The following is a 20,807-nucleotide window of genomic DNA, read 5'->3' on the forward strand; positions in this document are numbered from 1 at the left end:
CCATGAAAGTGTAAGTGGCTCAGTGGGAGTCCATCAAATGCGTAAGTGGCTGAGTGGCAGTCCAGCATAAGGTCCTATTGCGGCCAGGGTGATGACCAGTGGGGAATTCGTCCATCTACTAGTAGAAAAGGTTACTTATTGGTATCTTTGCCTGATCAGCAAGATATCAGGTTTATGCCAAGGTTTTCTCCTTTCCTAATTCATTGGATATTACAACTCTGTTTATAATTTTCATAACAGAGGTTTTCAAGGAGTGTATGAAATGTATATATATAGGTGTGTATATATATATCAGGACTTAATGAAGTATCTCGTAACTTCATTATTTATAATGATATTTCAAAGATTGAATCTATTCAAGTCTTATCTTGTAGTCTCATCAGTGTGATGAACTTTTGAAACTAATTATAACTTGAACGGTGGTAGTTCAAGTAGTATTCGGAAAAGATATAAGTATATTGGAGTATCTTGTAACTTAATCTTTTAAACTTATATCTAGTAAATGATTATCTTATGCAAATCAAAGATTTTCATAAAAACATTGAGACAAGGTTAGATATATGAGATCACCTTGCAACGATATTTTTATACAGTTATAAACTGGAATTCTGTGTATATTATACATGTCAGAGGATTTCAAAGATTGTGAAAAGTATATATGTATGTATATACTGAATATTTTACGACTTGGTCGCGTTAAGATATCAACTTGGTTCATTTCTTCTTAACCAAGACTTTCTTGAGTACTATGAGAATGCTCATATATTGTTAATTATTATACATATTATTTCGGTGGGCTTGTTGCTCACCCTTGCTTTCTTCTTTCATCACACAACAACAGATAGACAAGATGAACAGGATCAAGCTCCCAATTCGCGAGCGGATAGGAAACGTTCCGTAGTTTCCTGTAGGCGTTGATGCCGCCGTAGCTGATGTAGGAACTACCAATAGGCTAGGTTTTCAACTATTGATGTACTAGACTTATGTATATTATGAATTGTAATAATGGAAAAGAATATGCAAATTTATTCAGAAACCCTTTTGAGGTGTAATGACTTATAATTGTGGAATAAAATGACTTTTGTTATTTTTGGTATTCATCTCTGAGACTATAACTTGTGGTGTGTGTGTATATTGTGGGGTCACAGTACGCAGTAGTTGGTTGACTGTTAAGATTAAGTATTGATAAGGGAAATGGAACTCGTGACAACCCGAATCCCCGACCCCGAATTTGGGGGTGTTACAGAAATGGTATCAGAGCCAAGCGTTGTAAACCTTAGAGATGATGTGAGGTTAAGATAATAAGTTCACTAAGATAATAAGAACTCTTGCCAAGTTCATAGTCGGGCTACCTAACGTAGTACTGACAGTTAAAACCCTTATGGGAACCCTTATAAATATCGTGATAGAAGTGTAGTTCGTTATCGTATATGGTAGCGGGACTCCGAACCCTGAGGTTGAGGAGCAACAGCGCGATGATGTTTTATTACTAATTGGAGATCGGATTGTGGATCCGATAGAGCATCCTAACGCAGGACCGGATGATGTTCATATTGAGGATGTAGCGGTTGAGGATGTTATCCTAGAAGGGATTGTTGCTGGGGAGGATCCCGTGGAGGATCCTGACAAGAATGAATAAAGGACCACTGAGGAATTGATAACCATGGTTAGGGAACTACCAGAGGTAGGATTGGCCGGTCACTACCGGAGGTTCGTTCAAGTTTGTAAAGATAGTAGCCCTTTAACGCGGCTTACTCGTAAGACAGAAAAGTTTGAATGGACAGAGAAATGCGAGAAAAGCTTTTAAGAATGGAAGCAAAGGTTGTGACGGCCCCTATGTTGGCGTTGCCAGATGGAAAATGAGATTTTGGGATGTGTAGTGACGCTTCGTATAAGGAATTAGGGTGCTTCTTATACAGCACAACAAGGTAATCGCGTACGCGTCAAGACAATTAAGGGAATATAAAATTTGATATCCCCACCCATGAGCTTGGGCTCGTGGCAATAGTTTTGCACTAAAGATTTGAGGCACTACTTGTATAGAGAGAAGTGCGAAATTTACATTAGCCATAAGTGCTCTAGTACATTTCATGCAGGAAGAGCTCAATATGCGCCAGAGGAGGTGATTAGAGCTAATCAAGGATTACGATTATGAGATTCTTTATCATCCAGGGAAAGCCAAAATGGTGGCTAATGCCCTTAGTGTAAAGGAGAGACTCAAGATGATAATGTCTTTGGGAGAGTTGATAAGAGATTTTGAGAAAATGGAAATAGAAGTGAAGGTAACCGGAGCCGGTACCGAAAAGCTGTTGAGATTGCAATACATCCCGAATTATTGGAAAAGAACATATTATGCCAGAAAAAGTGATGAATGAAGGCAGAGAGCCAACAAATAGATAAGAGATTAATACCGAGAAAGATGATAAGGGAATAATGAGGTATTCCTACAGAACTTGGGTTCCAAATGTTCAAGAGCTTAAAGATGAAATCTTAGATGAAAGCTAGTTTGAGGAATAAGATTTAGAGCAAACCCTGAACGTAATAGTCAGGGAGGTCGCCATCAAGATAGAAGGAACCCATAACATAATGGAGTGGAAAATGAGGATTTAAAACATGTAGGATGACCCCGATTATGGGGAGAATGAGGAAACATTCAGACTAAGGAAACGGGAGTCGAGTAAGGAAAGGGGACCCGAGACGGTACTCCTATATGACAATTTATGGACCTTTTTAGACAGAACTTAGACTATTATCCCCAACCACCACCCTGAGGAAATAATGCGGTGAGAAATTCTTTCAGGTTCTTTAAGTCGCTAAGCTCTCAGAGTTCCAAGGAACAAGCTGACCCAGTCGAGGCAAGAGCCTGGCTAAAGGAAATACAGGAATCATTTGAGATTCTAAATGATTGACGAATCACAAAAGACTATTTTTGTCACTTACCCTCCTAAGAGAGAGACCACCCACTGGTGAAAGACCAAGAAAGGCACGGAGCAAGAGGTTATGATAAACTGATTAAAGTTCAGTCAAAATTTTTTTCGAGAAAATAAATTCCAAGGTTATGGAGATAGTGTAAAAGCTTTAAGAGCCAGAATAAAGGCGGACGAATATGATGAATTATGAATCTAAGATTGTAAAAGTTGTCAAGATTCGTCTGGAGGACAAGAATCCTAGAACGATGTGATGTTTGAAGTCAATGATTAGTGGGTACGTAAAATGATTGTAAGAGAAAGGAAAATAAAAAGAAACTGAAGTGAAAAGGAGCATAAAGGCAATAGAGTTTGAGGAATGATAAGGGAGTCGGGTATGAGGAATCCCTAAAGACTCGTAGTAATAGAAATAGAAAAGTATATGATCGTCAGGATGAGGATGATTCACCATGAGTTAAAGTTGATGGTTGAAGGCATAAGAGATATAGATATTGTACCCCGTTCAAGTTGGAAGGATTCGGGGAAACCTTGGGATAGTTCGAAGGATAAATAATGAGATGCGGATAGACTGAAGAGACAAGAAAGTAAGAAATTAGGAAAATTGGATGAAGGAAGTGACCTTCAAGAATGTGAAGTGTAAGACCGGTGTCATGATACCCAGAAAGGGAGACGCCAGGTATGAGAGATATCCCAACCTTGAGATGACTATTGAGATAAACAACAAGAGTAAATAAGGAATTATTAAGAAGAAGTTCACGTTGAACACGACCAATATCTTCCAGGTGTTGTCATTACCAAATTAGGAAAGAAAAGCGGATAACCGTTGTTATCTTTTGGAGGCCATATTGATTGACCTCATTTTGAATACAGATGTTATTGTAAAATTAGGCATATACTATCGAGGTGGGAATGATTGAATAAGACACCCTCATCAGGGATATATGACTTGATTTATCCATGGAAGGATGCATGTACTTTTTCTAAAGGTGGAATTAAGGATAGAACATCGGTAACTTAAAATGAATCCTAGGGGAATACATAAAGGTTGGCATTTCACCCTTAATAGGGATAGTATGAGTTTGACAGTATGAATTGGAAAGGATTAAGGTAACAACAACCTTTAAGGATCAGTGGAGAAATTTTTCAGAAGTATATAGACAATGATTCTGGTATTAGTAAATGGTATTTTGATATGCCCTGTATCTAGGGAATACAGGAGGAACGATTCAAGAATAACCTAAGAGGTTTTACAAGGAAAAAAAGTAATATTCAAAGTTCTCAAGAATAGAAATTTTGATAAAGGAAATATGACATAATTATAATGATGCCAGGTGGGCACGTGTTGAACCATAAGAAAGTATAGATCGACCCAATGAAGGTCGAGATTGGTGAAAACATGTAGGACCCAAGATAAGAGACGTCCTAAGTATGATCGAGAGTCAGTTGTGACCATGTTAACCTCTAAAAGACCGAGGCAATAACTTGTGGAAAAATGGTGATATATTTTTTCACCAAAGCGTAAGGAAGAGCATTTTCATGCAAGTAGTGATTGGAAATGAGGTAGAAAATTTAGTTGAAGATCATTTAAAAGACATTGATTGTAAGGAAATTTTACTATCAGGAAAGGCCAAAGAGGTGGCCAACACTTTAAGTATAAAAGGACAATCATAGGCGCTCGTGGCAGAGGAATATAGTGATAATGGTTGAAGCCGTGAAGGTTGTATTATGGTTTGGAAGATTAACGTTCCTTCTGATGACTGTGCAATACCCAACCGTAATAGTAGTTTGGTAAAGGTTTAATTCGTGTAATCGCCATGAGCGGGCTATCTATCTTAGAAGGTCCTGTCTTGAGAATAATCCAGGACCATGTTTCAAAAAGGACTAAACGAACCTTTGAGTTAAGTCTTCTATTGAAGGCATATGATTAGGAATGGTATTAACCTGCTATCGTTGTTTTGATTGAAACTCTTCTGCAATTTTATCTGCTTCATGTCATGAAAGTACGTCAGGATCTGGAGTGTTCTTCATGAATTATGAATGGTGATTATGTTAACTCCTTAGAAGAATTTGATACGACAGGTATGGACTCCGTATGGTTAACTATTAAGATCCAAGGAAAATGAATGACTACAGTGGGTCAGCGATGGACCATAGTAATGCAGCAATGATTCTGCGAGTAATGAGTCGATTACAACCGTAAGAGTTGTATTAGAATGGATGTTGAGATTGAGTACCACTAATCGGGTCGTGGTGATGTATAAGTTATCATTGATAGACTAATTAAGTCGATTATCTACCTATTGAATATTTATTCCTTCTTAGGAATAGAGAGTCGTATTACTATACGAAGAAGGTTGTGGTGCAAGCATAGAATTCTAGTAACGATGATGTCTAGAATGAAATCCAAGATTCGATTTTCGATGTCAAGGGAGTTTCAAAGGTGATTGTGTATAAGCTCGAGGAAGAGCATGGGTCCATAGAATGATAGACGGAATATTAAAAATAATTAGGCATGTGAAATACGATGCTATAATGCTTAATGTTGATTTATATACATATATGTTTTGTTCTCCTATGATAAACCTCTATAGTTCAGAGATAGATTTCAAGCCAGATATTTTGTGGCAGTATATATTTTAATATATATACAATTCTCTTCAATTCATTCTTTTCTCTCCTTTTCATTTCATGTAAGCTGAGAAGAACAACCCTTCCAGAAGGGGAGGTATTGCCGAATGACTATCTATCTGTGTGATAGAAGCCTAGTAGGATACCATCTATTGTTTAATTGCTTGCCAAGTACTAAAGGCTGGCCACCTTCTGTACTACTATGTGATATAAAAAGTGTTCATGATCATAGTGATCTCTCAACAAATTCCTTTACTTCTATATGATGGATCAAGGTTTCGAAGATAGAAGCAGCTAGGAAGGAAGTAGTATCAGTACGGTGGTATTCTGATTCTAACACGTTCGTGATACTAAGGTTGACGTGGTTATTAAAAGGTTATAGAACGCTAACGAGCAAAAGTGTAACCAGTATAGTATTATGTACGGAAGATAGTAACGACTACGAACTGGAAAAGAATGGGTATTGAGAAGCAAAAACTATAATGCTAGAAGCTATGATGAGAGTCAGTGCAATAGACTTGAAAGAATTTAGAATGATCACTTAACGCGAATTAAGTTTTCTCACGATAATTGATCGTATGTTAGTATCGAGGTATCGCCTTATAAGATCCTTGAGGGAAGACAATGTCGATCTCCCTTATGATAGGATGGAGTTGGAGAGCGCAAGATGCTCGGACCAGCAGTGGTCCAAAGGACCAAGGATATAATAGATTTAATCAGAGGACGGCTGGTAGTAGCCCAAGATGGGCACACAAAGTATGTTGATTTGACACAAAAGGACAATGAATAGGAAGTAGGGGACCTAGTGCTGTTATAGGTATTCCCTTGGAAAGGATGGATGAGGTTCGGAAATAAAGGAAAGCTAAGCCCACGAATTGTTGGACCCTTTGAGGTATTAAGACGTATTGGGAAGTTAGCATATGGGCTAGCCCTACCCCCGAACATGTAGCAAGTTCATAACGTGTTCCACGTATCAATATTAAGGAAGTATAATTCGGATGCCAGACAAATAAGGGCATATGAGCGCATAGACATGTAACCCGACGTAACCTATATGGAGCAACCAGGAAAGGTTATAGGTTGAAAAGGAACAAGTGCTTGGGAGAAGGGCTATCAAACTAGTCAGAATTTGATGGTAGAACCACAATGTGGGAAAATTGACTTGAGAGTTAGAAAGTGCAATGCTAAGAGAGCATCCCTATTCATTTTCTATCCGATTCCGGGACGGAATCCTTTTAAGGATGGGAGACTGTAATAACCCCAATTTTTGGAATTTTTGAAACCCTTATGAATAGTGATTTTGCTGATTATGCTGAATAAGAAAACTTTTCATACCACACTATGTAGGGGTTCTTTTATTGATCTTCTGAGATATTATTAGTACTCTATGTGGTAAATAAGTGTATGTAAAGATCGTCAGAATCCAAATCCGAGCACTTTGATTTTTCCCGAAAATCCACCAGATACCGAAAGAATTGAGTATAAGGTAACATGGTTAAAGGGATTTAAATTCAAGGATTATAAGAGAGGATCATTAAAGGATTATAAGATATTGAGAAAGATTTAGGGGAACCCAAGTAATAAGATCCCGGATGTGATCCCTCAAACAACGAAAGAGAACAGAGTTAAGCGAACCGTAAAACAAATAAACGACCAAGGGACAAGCACATACAAGTAGAATGGGAAGGAAGCTTCCCAAAAAAGCTAAAACAAGTGGTTAAAAGAGAAGGTGACATCATCAAACCTTAAGGGAAAGACATGTGGCTTCGAGGTGAGGTCATCCAAGTGATGTCATCACTTTATCAAAGCAATCTCCACCAAGTATTCATTTCACAAACACCAAAATCAAAAGCAACCAAAACAAACTCATTTCTCTTCTTCCCCCATCTATTGCTCTCGGCTTTTCCATGAAAAGCAAAGGAAAAATTTCAAAAATCAAGCTACACACCTTCATAATTCAAGAGGTTTGTTTCTTTAGCTTCCATAATTCATAACTTAGATGAGCCATAAGTTTAAGCTCAAGATTCCATGTTTAACATAGCTAATCAATTCATCAAAGTTCTTGGTGAATAGTGTTTTTCAAGAACTTCAAATTTTGTTCTTGAGTTTTTGTTTAGATTAAGCTTTGGTAAGGACTTTCAAGGGTGATTCCAAGCTCCTTAGTTACTTTTACTCACCAAGGAAGGTATAATCTCATACCCTAGCCCTACTTTTTTATATTTAGAGTTTTTGTGTTGGAAATGGTTCATGAGAAGCTTGATTATTGTGTATTTAGAGATGTGTTGGTTTTGTGATGTGTTTGGAGTTGTAAATTTTGTTGATTAGTTAAAGAACTTATGTAAGCTTTTAGTTCATGATTGGGAAGTAGTGTAAATTGGAAATATTGAGTTGTTGGGGCTGTTGTAGCATTGTATGTATGGAGTTTGGTTGTATGGTTGAATTGTGGTTCATTGGTGGTTGATTTGGAGTAAGATTAAAATTGGTAATCGCGTAAACATAGCCGTCGTAATATCCGATTTACTTTAGACTGTTTTGTTCTTAACATCAGGACCCGAGAACTCACTGTTAGGTTTTGACCACTGCCATGATTAGATAGTTCATGTTACGAGCTTCGTTTTGATATGTGGTTCGTTTGAATCCGATGTACGGTTTAGGAGAAACGACCGTTTTAAGTAACGGCGTTTCGCGAACAAACCATTACCCCTTTCCTTACTTTGAAACCTTGGTTAAGGACTTTAAATGACTAATTGGGATATGAAACAATTATGTTAAGTGGATTAGGCAGTTGGTAAGGTACTCGCGAAAGAATCGCCTTAAAACTCTTAATGGTTAATTTATTAAAAATGGTGGAGCCGAGGGTACTCGAACGACTTAGGTGATTCGTTAAGCGTAGGAGTGACCATAAGCGAACGTTAGGATTCAATTGGTTAAAGTCTAGTTTCTTAAGCGACCGGGGTTTAATTCCAACTTAGGTTGTTGTTCATAGGTTATCGGACCCACTCTAAGCTTAAGTCTATCCGGGAGCACTCAGGCAAGTTTTCTACCTGTTATACTGTTGTGGTGATGTATATATGTATATGCATTATCTTGTGATAGATGCATGTTGGTTAATTAGCAAATTTTGCGATATATTAAAGCATGCTGAGATGGTATATATATGCATGTCTGTTTCATAATCTGGTTATCTATCTGTTAATTTCAATGCTTATAGTTGCATAATACCTATGCTAGAGATAAGCAGTAGTTGCGTATACCCTTAGTATAGGGGACCCAAAGGTGAACATTTTTCTAAACCGGGAGTCGATGTTCCCGAGTATAATATATATATATATATATATATATATATATATATATTGATATAGTTTTTAAAACTATTAATCGAATAAGGTTTATTTGATAACTTTATTTTATTTATTTAATGAATATTATTTTGAATATTCATTCGAAGATTTATGACTCCGTTATTTTATTTAATGAATATTATTTTTGAATATTCATTCGAGGATTTATGACTCCATTATTTTATTTAATGAATATTATTTTTGAATATTCATTTGAGGATTTATAAAATAAAGAATAATATTTCGATAATCAAACTTATTTTCGATTATTCAAATAAAGATAGTACTTTCGTATAAGTATATCTTTGGTTATTTAATATTCATTTCAAGTATGAGTTTTAAAAGTTCTACTTCAAATTGTTTATATAGAGATTATCCTTTTGGGAATATTATTTAAATAATAATATTCAGATATTTTCTAATATATCGGGACTGATTTATTTCATTAAATCAGCATTACTCCAAACATTCTTAAAAAAAATTCGAGTCTTCAAAATGATTTTAAAAGTTAGAGCGGATCCCAAAACTCATTTTTATATTTAAGATCTTCCTTTCGAAGGGGATTTAAATACTCGCTCAAAACTTGAGGGATCCGGCTCAGTGGTGTATTTTACATTCGCAACGAGGTTGCTGGTTTTGATAAATGAATTGATTACTTACCCAACGTTCGGGAAGTAAGTCCATCTATTGAGTCGGCATAAGCAACATGGGCTCAGTGGGCGTCCATGAAAGTGTAAGTGGCTCAGTGGGAGTCCATCAAATGCGTAAGTGGCTGAGTGGCAGTCCAGCATAAGGTCCTATTGTGGCCAGGGTGATGACCAGTGGGGAATTCGTCCATCTACTAGTAGAAAAGGTTACTTATTGGTATCTTTGCCTGATCAGCAAGATATCAGGTTTATGCCAAGGTTTTCTCCTTTCCAAATTCATTGGATATTACAACTCTGTTTATAATTTTCATAACAAAGGTTTTCAAGGAGTGTATGAAATGTGTATATATATAGGTGTGTATATATATATCAGGACTTAATGAAGTATCTCGTAACTTCATTATTTATAATGATATTTCAAAGATTGAATCTATTCAAGTCTTATCTTGTAGTCTCATTAGTGTGATGAACTTTTGAAACTAATTATAACTTGAATGGTGGTAGTTCAAGTAGTATTCGGAAAAGATATAAGTATATTCGAGTATCTTGTAACTTCATCTTTTAAACTTATATCTAGTAAATGATTATCTTATGCATATCAAAGATTTTCAGAAAAATATTGAGACAAGATTAGATATATGAGATCACCTTGCAACGATATTTTTATACAGTTATAAACTGGAACTCTGTGTATATTATACATGTCAGAGGATTTCAAAGATTGTGAGAAGTATATATGTATGTATATACTGAATATTTTGTGACTTGGTCGCGTTAAGATATCAACTTGGTTCATTTCTTCTTAACCAAGACTTTCTTGAGTACTATGAGAATGCTCATATATTGTTAATTATTATACATATTATTTCGGTGGGCTTGTTGCTCACCCTTGCTTTCTTCTTTCATCACACAATAATAGATAGACAAGATGAACAGGATCAAGCTCCCAATTCGCGAGCGGAGAGGAAACGTTCCGCAGTTTCCTGTAGGCGTTGATACCGCCGTAGCTGAGGTAGGAACTACCAATAGGCTAGGTTTTCAACTATTGATGTACCAGACTTATGTATATTATGAATTGTAATAATGGCGAAGAATATGTAAATTTATTCAGAAACCCTTTTGAGGTGTAATGACTTATAATTGTGGAATAAAATGACTTGTGTTATTTTTGGTATTCATCTCTGAGACTATAACTTGTGGTGTGTGTGTATATTGTGGGGTCACAGTACGCCGTAGTTGGTTGACTATTAAGATTAAGTATTGATAAGGGAAATGGAACTCGTGACAACTCGAATCCCCGACCCCGGATTTGGGGGTGTTACAACACATCTAGATGATATCTATGGAATACTGAAAACTCATGAACTAGAGATGGAGCAAAGAAGCAAGAGAAAAGGATCTAAATCTAGACCAGTAGCTTTCAAAGTTGAAGAGAAGCCAAAAGAGAAAGCTAGGAGAAAAAGCTACTTCAAAGGAAAAGCTATGATTGCAAAGTCAGATACTGAATCAAACTCTGATGATGACTTAAATACTGATAGTGAATCAGATACTGATAGGGATCATGACAATAATGAAGACATGGATTAAATGGCTTATTGGTTAAAGGCTTCAAGAAGATGGTCTACAAGAACTTCAAGTAAGGAAAAAAAATTCCAGAAAAGGATCTAGTTCCTCCAACTCTGATAAGAGGAACAACAAAAAAAATACTGATTGGAAGGAATCAAGATCTGTAAAACTTGACAAGTCAAAGGAGTGATGTTACAACTGTGATGGAATTAGACACTTCATAGCTGACTGCATGAAACCCGGAACTGAGAAGAAACAAGCCTTGATCTCAAAGAAGAAAAACTGGGATGATTCATCAGAATCAGATGATGAGGTCAATTATGCTCTCATGGCAAATGCTGATGCTGAGGCTGATAATGCTGAATTAAAGGTACATCAGACTGTTCTTGCTTTTGATACTGATGATATCTATGAATTAAGATTATTTCTTAAGACTCTACATGTTAGTTATAGGGATCAAACCTTAGAGAATAATAAAATCAAGAGTGAAAACTCCGAGTTAAAGAAAAGGAATAATAACCTAGAAATTGAGTTGTTTTCCATGATAGAAATTCAAAAAGAAAGAGATAATGTTGTTTATGTTAAAGAAAAATTATTAGAAAAACATGATTATCTAGAAAAGGAGTTAGCTAAAGAAAGAGAGGTTATTAAACTTTGGACTAACTCAGGAAAAACAACTCAGGAAATTTTAGAGAATGGCTGTTGGGGATCAGGATTAGGATATGCTGCTAGATCTAATTTTGATAAGAAAATTGAAAAAGAAACTGAGAAAACTAAACCAGTAAATACTGATAGCAAGGTCAAACTGAACAAGGTTCAGATAAATATTGTTAAGTTTAATCCAAGTGCTAATACTGTCAAGTCAATTTTTGAGGAAGGCTCAACCTCAGCACCTAGATCAAACTTAACTTCCGATAAGAGTGAACAGGTTCACACAAAATCATTAAATATTAGTTCAATGACTCAGAAACAGCTTAAGCAAAAGCTGAAGGATTTACACATGAAAGACAAGAAGAAAAGGCCTAGGAAAAATAGAAATGGCAAGGTAGGTGTTAATAAAAATGATAATTATGTAACTCCTCCCAATGCACCTAGAAAGACCTGTTTGAACTGTGGTAGTACTAATCATCTTGCTAATTCTTGCAGGAAGAATAAAGAGATAAATACTTTTCCTTCCAAATCAGAGTTTTGGAATAAAACAATTAGATATAAACCACAGAGTCCTTATTTTCATTGTGGTTGTGTTTGGGACTCTATTTATACATGTAAAGAGTATCACAGTTTGTATTATGATTATTATAAACTGAAGCCCTATTTAATTAAAGAAAAATCTGTTTCCGCATGTATAAATACTGATATTAAGATGTTAACATAAATTCTAATAAAAATTCTTTTGTTGCATATGTTAACAAACTTAAAAAGGCCAAAGGATCCAAGCAAGTATGGGTCCTTAAAAATATTAACCGATTTAAATTACTAATTGCAGAGTAACAGGAGGAATACTCTAGTATTGGATAGTGGATGCTCAGGACACATGACTGATTATAAATCCCTGCTATCAGAATTCGAGGAGAAAGCTGGCCCAAGTGTTTCTTATGGAGATGGCAACTTAGGAAAAATCTTGTGATATGGAAAAATTAAAGTTGGAAATGTCATCATTGAAAATGTAGCTCTGGTTGTAGGACTCAGGCATAATTTGATCAATGTGAGTTAGATCTGTGACATAGGTTACCATGTCAACTTCTATGAGGAGCATTGTGAAATTGTCAGTAAGTTTGATGACAAAATTGCAATGACTGGTGTTAGACATGGTAGTTTATATGAAGCTAGGGTCTCCAAAAATACTGATAAATTAGAAGTTTGTCTACTTAGTAGAGCATCTGTTGAAGACAGCTGGAACTGGCATAAAAGACTTTCTCACCTCAACTTCAACAATATCAATGAACTTGTGAGGAAAGATCTTGTGAGAGGATTGGGAAATGCAGTTTTTACTCCTGATGGCTTATGTGACTCATGCCAGAAAGCCAAGCAAAGGAAAACATCTTTCAAGACTAAAACGGAATCCTCCATTCTTGAACCATATCATCTATTTCATATTGATCTCTTTGGTCCAGTAAATGTTATATCAATTTCCAAGAAGAGGTATGCACTCGTAATTATTGATGAATATACAAGATACACATGGGTGTATTTTCTGCACACCAAGGATGAATCCCCATCCATTCTTCTTGATCATGTAAGAGAGCTGAAAAGGGATCAACATACAAATTGAATAACATCAGAAGTGATAATAGAACTGAGTTCAAGAATAGCTCTATGGAAGAGTTCGGAAAACTCAAGGGGATAAAACAAGAGTGTTATGCTCCTGAAATTCCACAACAAAATGGAGTTGTTGAAAGGAAGAATAAACTCTTATAGAAGCTGTAAGAACCATGCTAGAAGAAGCAAGATTGCCTACCTACTTATGGGCTGAGGCTGTGCAAACTGCTTGCTTTACACAAAATGCAACATTAATAAACATGCATGGAAAAACACCATTTGAGATTGTGAAGGGAAAGAATCCAAATTTTAAGTACTTTCACATTTTTGGTTGTAAGTGTTTTGTTCTTAAACCTTATCTGAAGCAGTTGACCAAGTTTGATCTAAAAGCTGATGAAGGAAATTTTATGGGATATCCATTGTCTACAAAAGCCTTCAGAGTTTATAATATGAGAACAAGAACAGTCATGGAATCTACATGTATCTTTTGATGACAAAAAGATAACAGGTCTAGAAGATGCAGATGACCATGATAAATTGAGATTTGAAAATGAAGTACCTTATGCTGAAATTTTAAATCATGATCCTGATACAGTAAATCCTGATATCACTCAAAGCTCTGATGATCCACATGAAAGTGGAAATTCTTCTAACACTGAAGCATATGTTGAGGGGGAGCAACATGATTCAAATCCAGAGACTTCTATAAGTGATTCAACTCAAGAGACATCAGTAGATAGATCATCAGACTCAAATTCCTCAAACTCTGATGAGTTAAATGTTGAAAAAAATGGAACACTGATTTAGGGGGAGCATCATGAAATAATAGTGGTACTAGTCAAAGAAATAACAGAGAGTTCATGGATCAAGGGGAGGTTCTTCTTCAAGGAATCAACTTCCATCTGCAAGAAAATGGTCTAAATCACACATACCTGACTTAATCATTGGAAATCCTGACAATGGTGTAAGAAGTAAAAAAGCCACTCAAAATGAATGTCTATACCATTCTTTTCTATATCAAACTGAACCCAAGAAGGTGGAATAAGCTTTTGAAGATGCTGACTAAGTTACAGCAATGCAAGAGGAGCTTAATAAATTTGAAAGGAACAAAGTCTGGACTCTTGTGCCAAGACCAAAGAACAGATCTGTACTTGGCACAAAGTGGGTGTTCAGAAACAAAAGTGACAGTGAGGGCATTGTTATAAGAAACAAAGCAAGACTGGTTGTAAAGGGCTGTTCACAACAAGAAGACATTGATTATGATGAGACATTTGCTCCAGTTGCAAGGCTTGAGGCAATTACAATCTTTCTAGCCTATGCTGCTCACAAGAAGTTTAAGGTGTTCCAAATGGATGTAAAGAGTGCATTTCTAAATGGAGAACTCAAAGAGGAAGTTTATGTTGAACAGCCTCCAGGGTTCATTAATCCAAAGTATCCAAATCATGTCTACTTACTGGATAAAGCACTCTATGGACTGAAACAAGTTCCAAGGGCCTGGTATGAAACACTTGCTCTATTTTTGCTAGAAAGTGGTTTCACAAGAGGTACAATTGACAAAACCATGTTTTATAAATACCATGGTAAGGACTTGTTATTAGTACAGATATATGTTGATGATATCATTTTTATCTACTAATGATAAACTCTATGAGAGATTTGTAAAGCTAATGCAGTTCAGGTATCAAATGAGTATGATGGGAGAATTGAGTTACTTTTCGGGGTTACAAGTTAAACATACTAATGAAGGGATCTTCATAAATCAATCCAAATACACCAGGAATTTGCTCAAAAGATTTGGAATGCAAGACTACTCAACTGCATCAACTCCCATGGCCACTGCAACCAAGCTATATTTAAATATTGGTTCTTCAGTAGATATAACTAACTACAGAGGTATGATTGGCTCACTCCTATATTTGAGTGCTAGTAGACCTGATATCATGTATGCTACCTGCCTCTTTGTAAGGTTCCAAGTTGATCCAAGAGAACCTCATCTATTAGATCTATTAGCTGTAAAAAGAATTTTTAAGTATCTCAAAGGCACCATGAATCTGGGATTATGGTATCCTAGAGATTAAAATTTTAAGCTAATTGAATATTCAGATGCTGATTTTGCAGGATGCAAAATAGACAGGAAAAGCACTTCTTGAAGCTGCCAATTTCTTGGTGGAAGATTAGTTTCTTGGTATAGAAAGAAACAAAAGTCAGTTTTCATATCAACTGAAGAAGCAGAATATATTGCTGTAAGAAGATGTTGTGCTCAGATTCTATGGATGAAGAATCAGTTACTGTATTATGGGTTAGATTATTCTGATATTCCTATATATTGTAATAATCAAAGTGCTATTGCAATGACAGGAAATCCAGTGCAGCATTCAATGACTAAATACATCAGCAGCATGTACCATTTCATAAGGGAATATGTGGAAGCAGGTAAAGTGGAATTGGTCTTTGTTCCAATAGATCAGCAAGTAGCAGATATATTCACCAAGCCTCTTTGTGAAGCTACTTTCACAAGATTGGTGAATGAATCAGGAATGATATCAGGACATTTCTCAAACTCTGATAATTAAGACATAATTGCTGATAATTGAAGCATGGTATATTATTATGTGTCAGTATTTGTTAGATATTGATTGTTGTGCTAAATTCTGATGCCATGATAACATGCAAATTAACTTCTGTGAATTCTAGCTGATAGATGCATGTTAGAACTACTAATTATACGTATATGCTCTGATATTAGTTAAACTTGCTTTGACTGATAGATCTTGACAGTAGTTGTTAAATTCTGATATTGGTCAAACTTGTGTTGACTGATAAATCCTGATAGTTGTGATAAAAATATTGATAATGGTCAAACCATGATTAACTATTATATTTCATTGACTATTTTGAATTTATTCGAAATAAATGGTTACTCAGTATTTTTAATTAACAGTGAGTTAGTGGAATATCTTTTAATTGCTTATTTGGGTTAAATTTTAATGTAAGTATCTTTTAACTCTTGAGTACTTATATTGGGAATAGGAATTTAAAAAGGGAAATTACTTTTTGTTTACCTAGATACGCGTAATAGTGTATGCATGCAATGTTTAATTGTTACAATGGTAATCAAGGGTCTTTTCAGTTTCTATCTCTTCTGCTATATATACAAACCCTCCACTTCCAAAACTTTTCACTGCCTTTTCATACACAACTCCTCATCTTCTCAAATATTTTGTCCAAAAGTTCAAAAACATTCATAAAAAATGGCTCAACCCCAATTCTACACTCGCACTGAGGGTGGAGTTTACTATCTTGCTTTCAATTTAAAATAGGGTCATGTCTACTATGACCCTTGGGGACTTAGAGTCAAGATCAATCACCAAATCTATAATCATCATGACGTTCCATCGTCAATCTTTGAGCAACTGTCTTTTGATCAACAAATTGATCTCTGGTTCTTTCAACTGCAAATTGTTCTCGAAGAGGAACGTCGGGCCAAATAGGCTCTTGAGTTACAAGAGAATATCATTTTTCTTGCAGGCTCAATGTCAAGGATTTATCATCGCAGGGCGATGAGGACAGAACAGGATGCAAAGAGGCAAAAGAAGTTTGAGTAGTTTAGGTTAAGTTAGGTTTTTATGTTTAGAAATCTAAATCTTGTACTCATCTTCTTAAATATTGAAATATCTTTTGCCTTCGTTGACTTTTTAAGTGAATGAATGTTTACTGTCTTGTGTGTGCTTGAATGATTATAATTGTTAATATTCTAATCAGTACTGAATGCTTAATTTCAGAAATTTTTCAATAATGCATGTGTTCAACTAATCCTTGTTTGAGTTGCATGTGCTTACTTTAGTATAGATTGAGCACATTACAGGAAGAAACTAATGTCACAGAAGAATTTTATGAAAAATTTAATTCTTATCTCATAATTATAATCTTTGAGTGTTATGTTCTATCAAAATTCTTTGAAACTTTCTTTTTCTCACCAAGAAAGTTGTCCACACTCAATCTCAATATCATAAATCTTATATCTTAAATTTCTTCTTACAATTGAAACACTTTAATCCATTTCTCAAATGTTTCCAAAAATCAAGTGACATAGTTCTTGAAATTATATTCACTACTCAGAAACATCATTAAGTTGGTTAGAGACTATATATTGAGGTACATCTTAATGATACTAACAGAGACACAGGGTTTTCATCTATTTTTTATACTTAGGCTAGAGGGAGTATTTGTTTGTGTTTGGTGTTGTTATATTGATCGTGCACGTATATAATTTTGGACTGACATTTTTATCTATTTTTTCTAAAGTTTCTATTATTGAGGATCGTGTTTATTTATATTACTTTTGCTTAGATTTTAGTTTAGATATTGGTGTATTTTTGGTTGATTTATTGAAAATGATGTGACGTTTATTATAAGTATGTTGCACTGGTGTTTAGTGTATTTTCGGTTATACTGAGCAAAAGCAACAACTTCTTGTTGTATTGCATTTCAAAGAAAGAGAGATAATTGTAGCTAGCACATTTTCTTACAAAGATCTTAAACTGATTATGAACAATGTGTTGCTCTCACTCTGTACCTTAATATCCCTCATTTCTTGATTCTTACTAATTTTTACGAGAGGACTGACACTTATTTTTTTGCAAAATGCTATATGGAAAAATCAAAGACTATATAGCTTGATTTTCCTCGTGTCGCATCAACGTGAGTTTTTAAAGCTTTTTAACATATTTTTTTGTATTTAATAAATGTTTTAATATGTGATTTTTGTAAACTTATTTTTATGCAGTGACAGTGGATTGCTTGCGGTATCAGTCGCAGAGCATTTGGTTAGGGGGTGTACAGTTTCCTGATCTTTCTTACAATATATCCACCTATAAATCTAGGATTTCTTTTTGTATGTATTCCTATGCAATTGCAAAGAAAATTTATTACTATAAAAGCGAGTCTGAGTATGTTGAATATCGTGATGGAGAAGAGCAAAGCCCTCCCAAAAAGACTTTACCAAAAAGGACTAGAGGTGGAAAAGTTCAATTCAAAAAGAGAAAGACATGACAAACTCTCCGGATATCAAGTAGCAAATATGAAATTTTACTTGTGAATGCTGATTTGTCGTATTATATGGTAGTTTCTAATGACTTTGGATTTCTTGTTAAGTAATAGTTATTTTGATGTATAACTTATGAAATTTGAATGTCAATTTATTTTCTGAAACCATTATCAAATAGTTTTAAAATATATTGAATTGGATCTTATAATTTTAGTTCTTTAGTGTTTCATTTTCTTGCAGATTTTTATATTCTCAAGTTTATTTAAAAGTCATACTTATAGTAAAATATAAATTTGAAGTTGAATTTAGTTGCACGGATTGTTGATTTTAGTTGCACACATAGTTCGATTTTAGTTGAACTTAGTTTCAACTGATTATATGACTAAGGTATATGGTTAAAATCATAAACTTGTTCCCAACTGGATAAACAGTTTCGTTATAGGCAGGAACCATTGTTTCCTTCTTGTAATAAGGCCAACAGTAATTATAAGTATCGAGATTACATTTATGAAAGACAACAATAGCATGGGCACAAGGAACTTGATCCATCTGGAATCTACAAGTAGATAAATTGTTTTTTTATTACAGTTGTTGCTATAATTTATTTATCTTTAATATAAGTTGATTGGAGTTGCCAGCACTATTGCATATAGTTTCATAAAGGATGGATTTAGTTGCATTTTTATATTCAAGTTAAATTTTGTTCTAGAGGAGTTGATTATAGTAGAACACAGTTGCTAACATGGTTGCATATAGTTGCAACATTTGTTTCAATTTCAAATTAGAGCTTAAGTTAACAATTCTAATACATTTAACAGTTTTAATAGTTTTAGTAGCTAGGCTTTTCATCTTAAATAGCACTTTGAAATTATATCAGTTATGATTTTAAAAAAAAATATCCAAAACGTTACACGATACTAGTTTTGATGAAGCACCCCTTTTCAGCCAGCGGAACCATCAAGTAGCGTTCACTTGTTGAACCTTTTACTGCTATTATTATTATTTTTATTATTTTCTATTATGTTGTTTTGAGGCCACAAATACCACTTAAAGTTACGCTTTTTAGAATTTTTATTATTTAACTTATTAAATATGAAAAATTGTACCCTAATTTAAAATTTTTAACAATTTAAGGGGAGTACGCTAATTTAAATTTTTTAACATTTTAGGGTTCACCTACCCCTTTTGAGTTTTAGAAATATATAAAAATAAATTAATAAATACACTTATTTAGGTTTTAGGGTTTAAGGTTTAGGGCCTAAACCCTAATATATTCTAGGTTTAGGGCCATCGGCCCTACCCTATGAACCATATGTAAACTAAAATGTTAATTTTTTTTAACATTTTAGGTTCATATACCCCTTTTGGGTTTTAAAAATATCAAAAAATGAATTAATAAATACAGTAATTTAGGGTTTAGGGCCTTTAGAGCAAATCCAAATAGTGCCTTAAATTGTTGTCCTAAACTATAATTTGAGGCATTTTAATTAATTAGATACTCCAACAATGTCCTAGTGGTGCCTTAAAACACTAGGACATCCATCAAATGCCTCATTTTTAAGGCCCTACTAGGGATGCCTTATTTTAATTTTTTCAATAAAAAATTTGCTTCCCTCCTTTTTTACACATATCTTCTCTCTCATCTTTTCCATTCCCTCCAAATATAATATTATTTTAATGATAAGACACAACTATAAGGCATTATTTTTAGAGTGCATAAATGAGAATATTGTCCCAAATTACTAGGACATCATATTTTATAATATATTTAAGACATCTCTTAGGACACTCTTGAACTTGCTCTTAGGCCCTAGAGCCTTAACCCTAATGTGTACAAGGGTTTAGGGGTGTTAGGCCCTAAACCCTAGGAACCTTATGTACACTCAAATGTTAAATTTTTCAACCTTTTAGGGTCCACGTACCCCTTTTGGATTTTAGAAATATTTTAAAAAAAATTATCTAGCGTGCACTTGTTAAGTAAACATAAATAATAAGATGTACCAGTAAATAGTAAACCAACTCATGTGACATTTAGTATCACTTATTATATTTTATGGTAATTTAGCTGTATATGAAGGTAAATGTAGTTGCATACCTTTTGATTATAGTTGATTTTATAATTATTTAACTTACATACAAGTTGATTATAGTTGCTAAAATTACTGTATATAGTTGCATAAGGGTTAAGATTAGTTGCATTTGCATATTCAAGTTAAATGTTGTTCTAGTAGTTGATTATAGTAGAACACAGTTGTTAACATGGTTGCATATAGTTGCAACATATGTTTCAACTTCAAATTAGAGCCTAAGTTGACAATTGCAATACATTTAACAGTTTTAATACTTTTAGCAGCTATGGTTTCCATCTAAAATAGCACTCTGAGACGATACA

Source organism: Apium graveolens, chromosome 8 (genome assembly GCF_009905375.1).
Source record: "Apium graveolens cultivar Ventura chromosome 8, ASM990537v1, whole genome shotgun sequence".
Lineage (NCBI taxonomy): Eukaryota > Viridiplantae > Streptophyta > Magnoliopsida > Apiales > Apiaceae > Apium > Apium graveolens.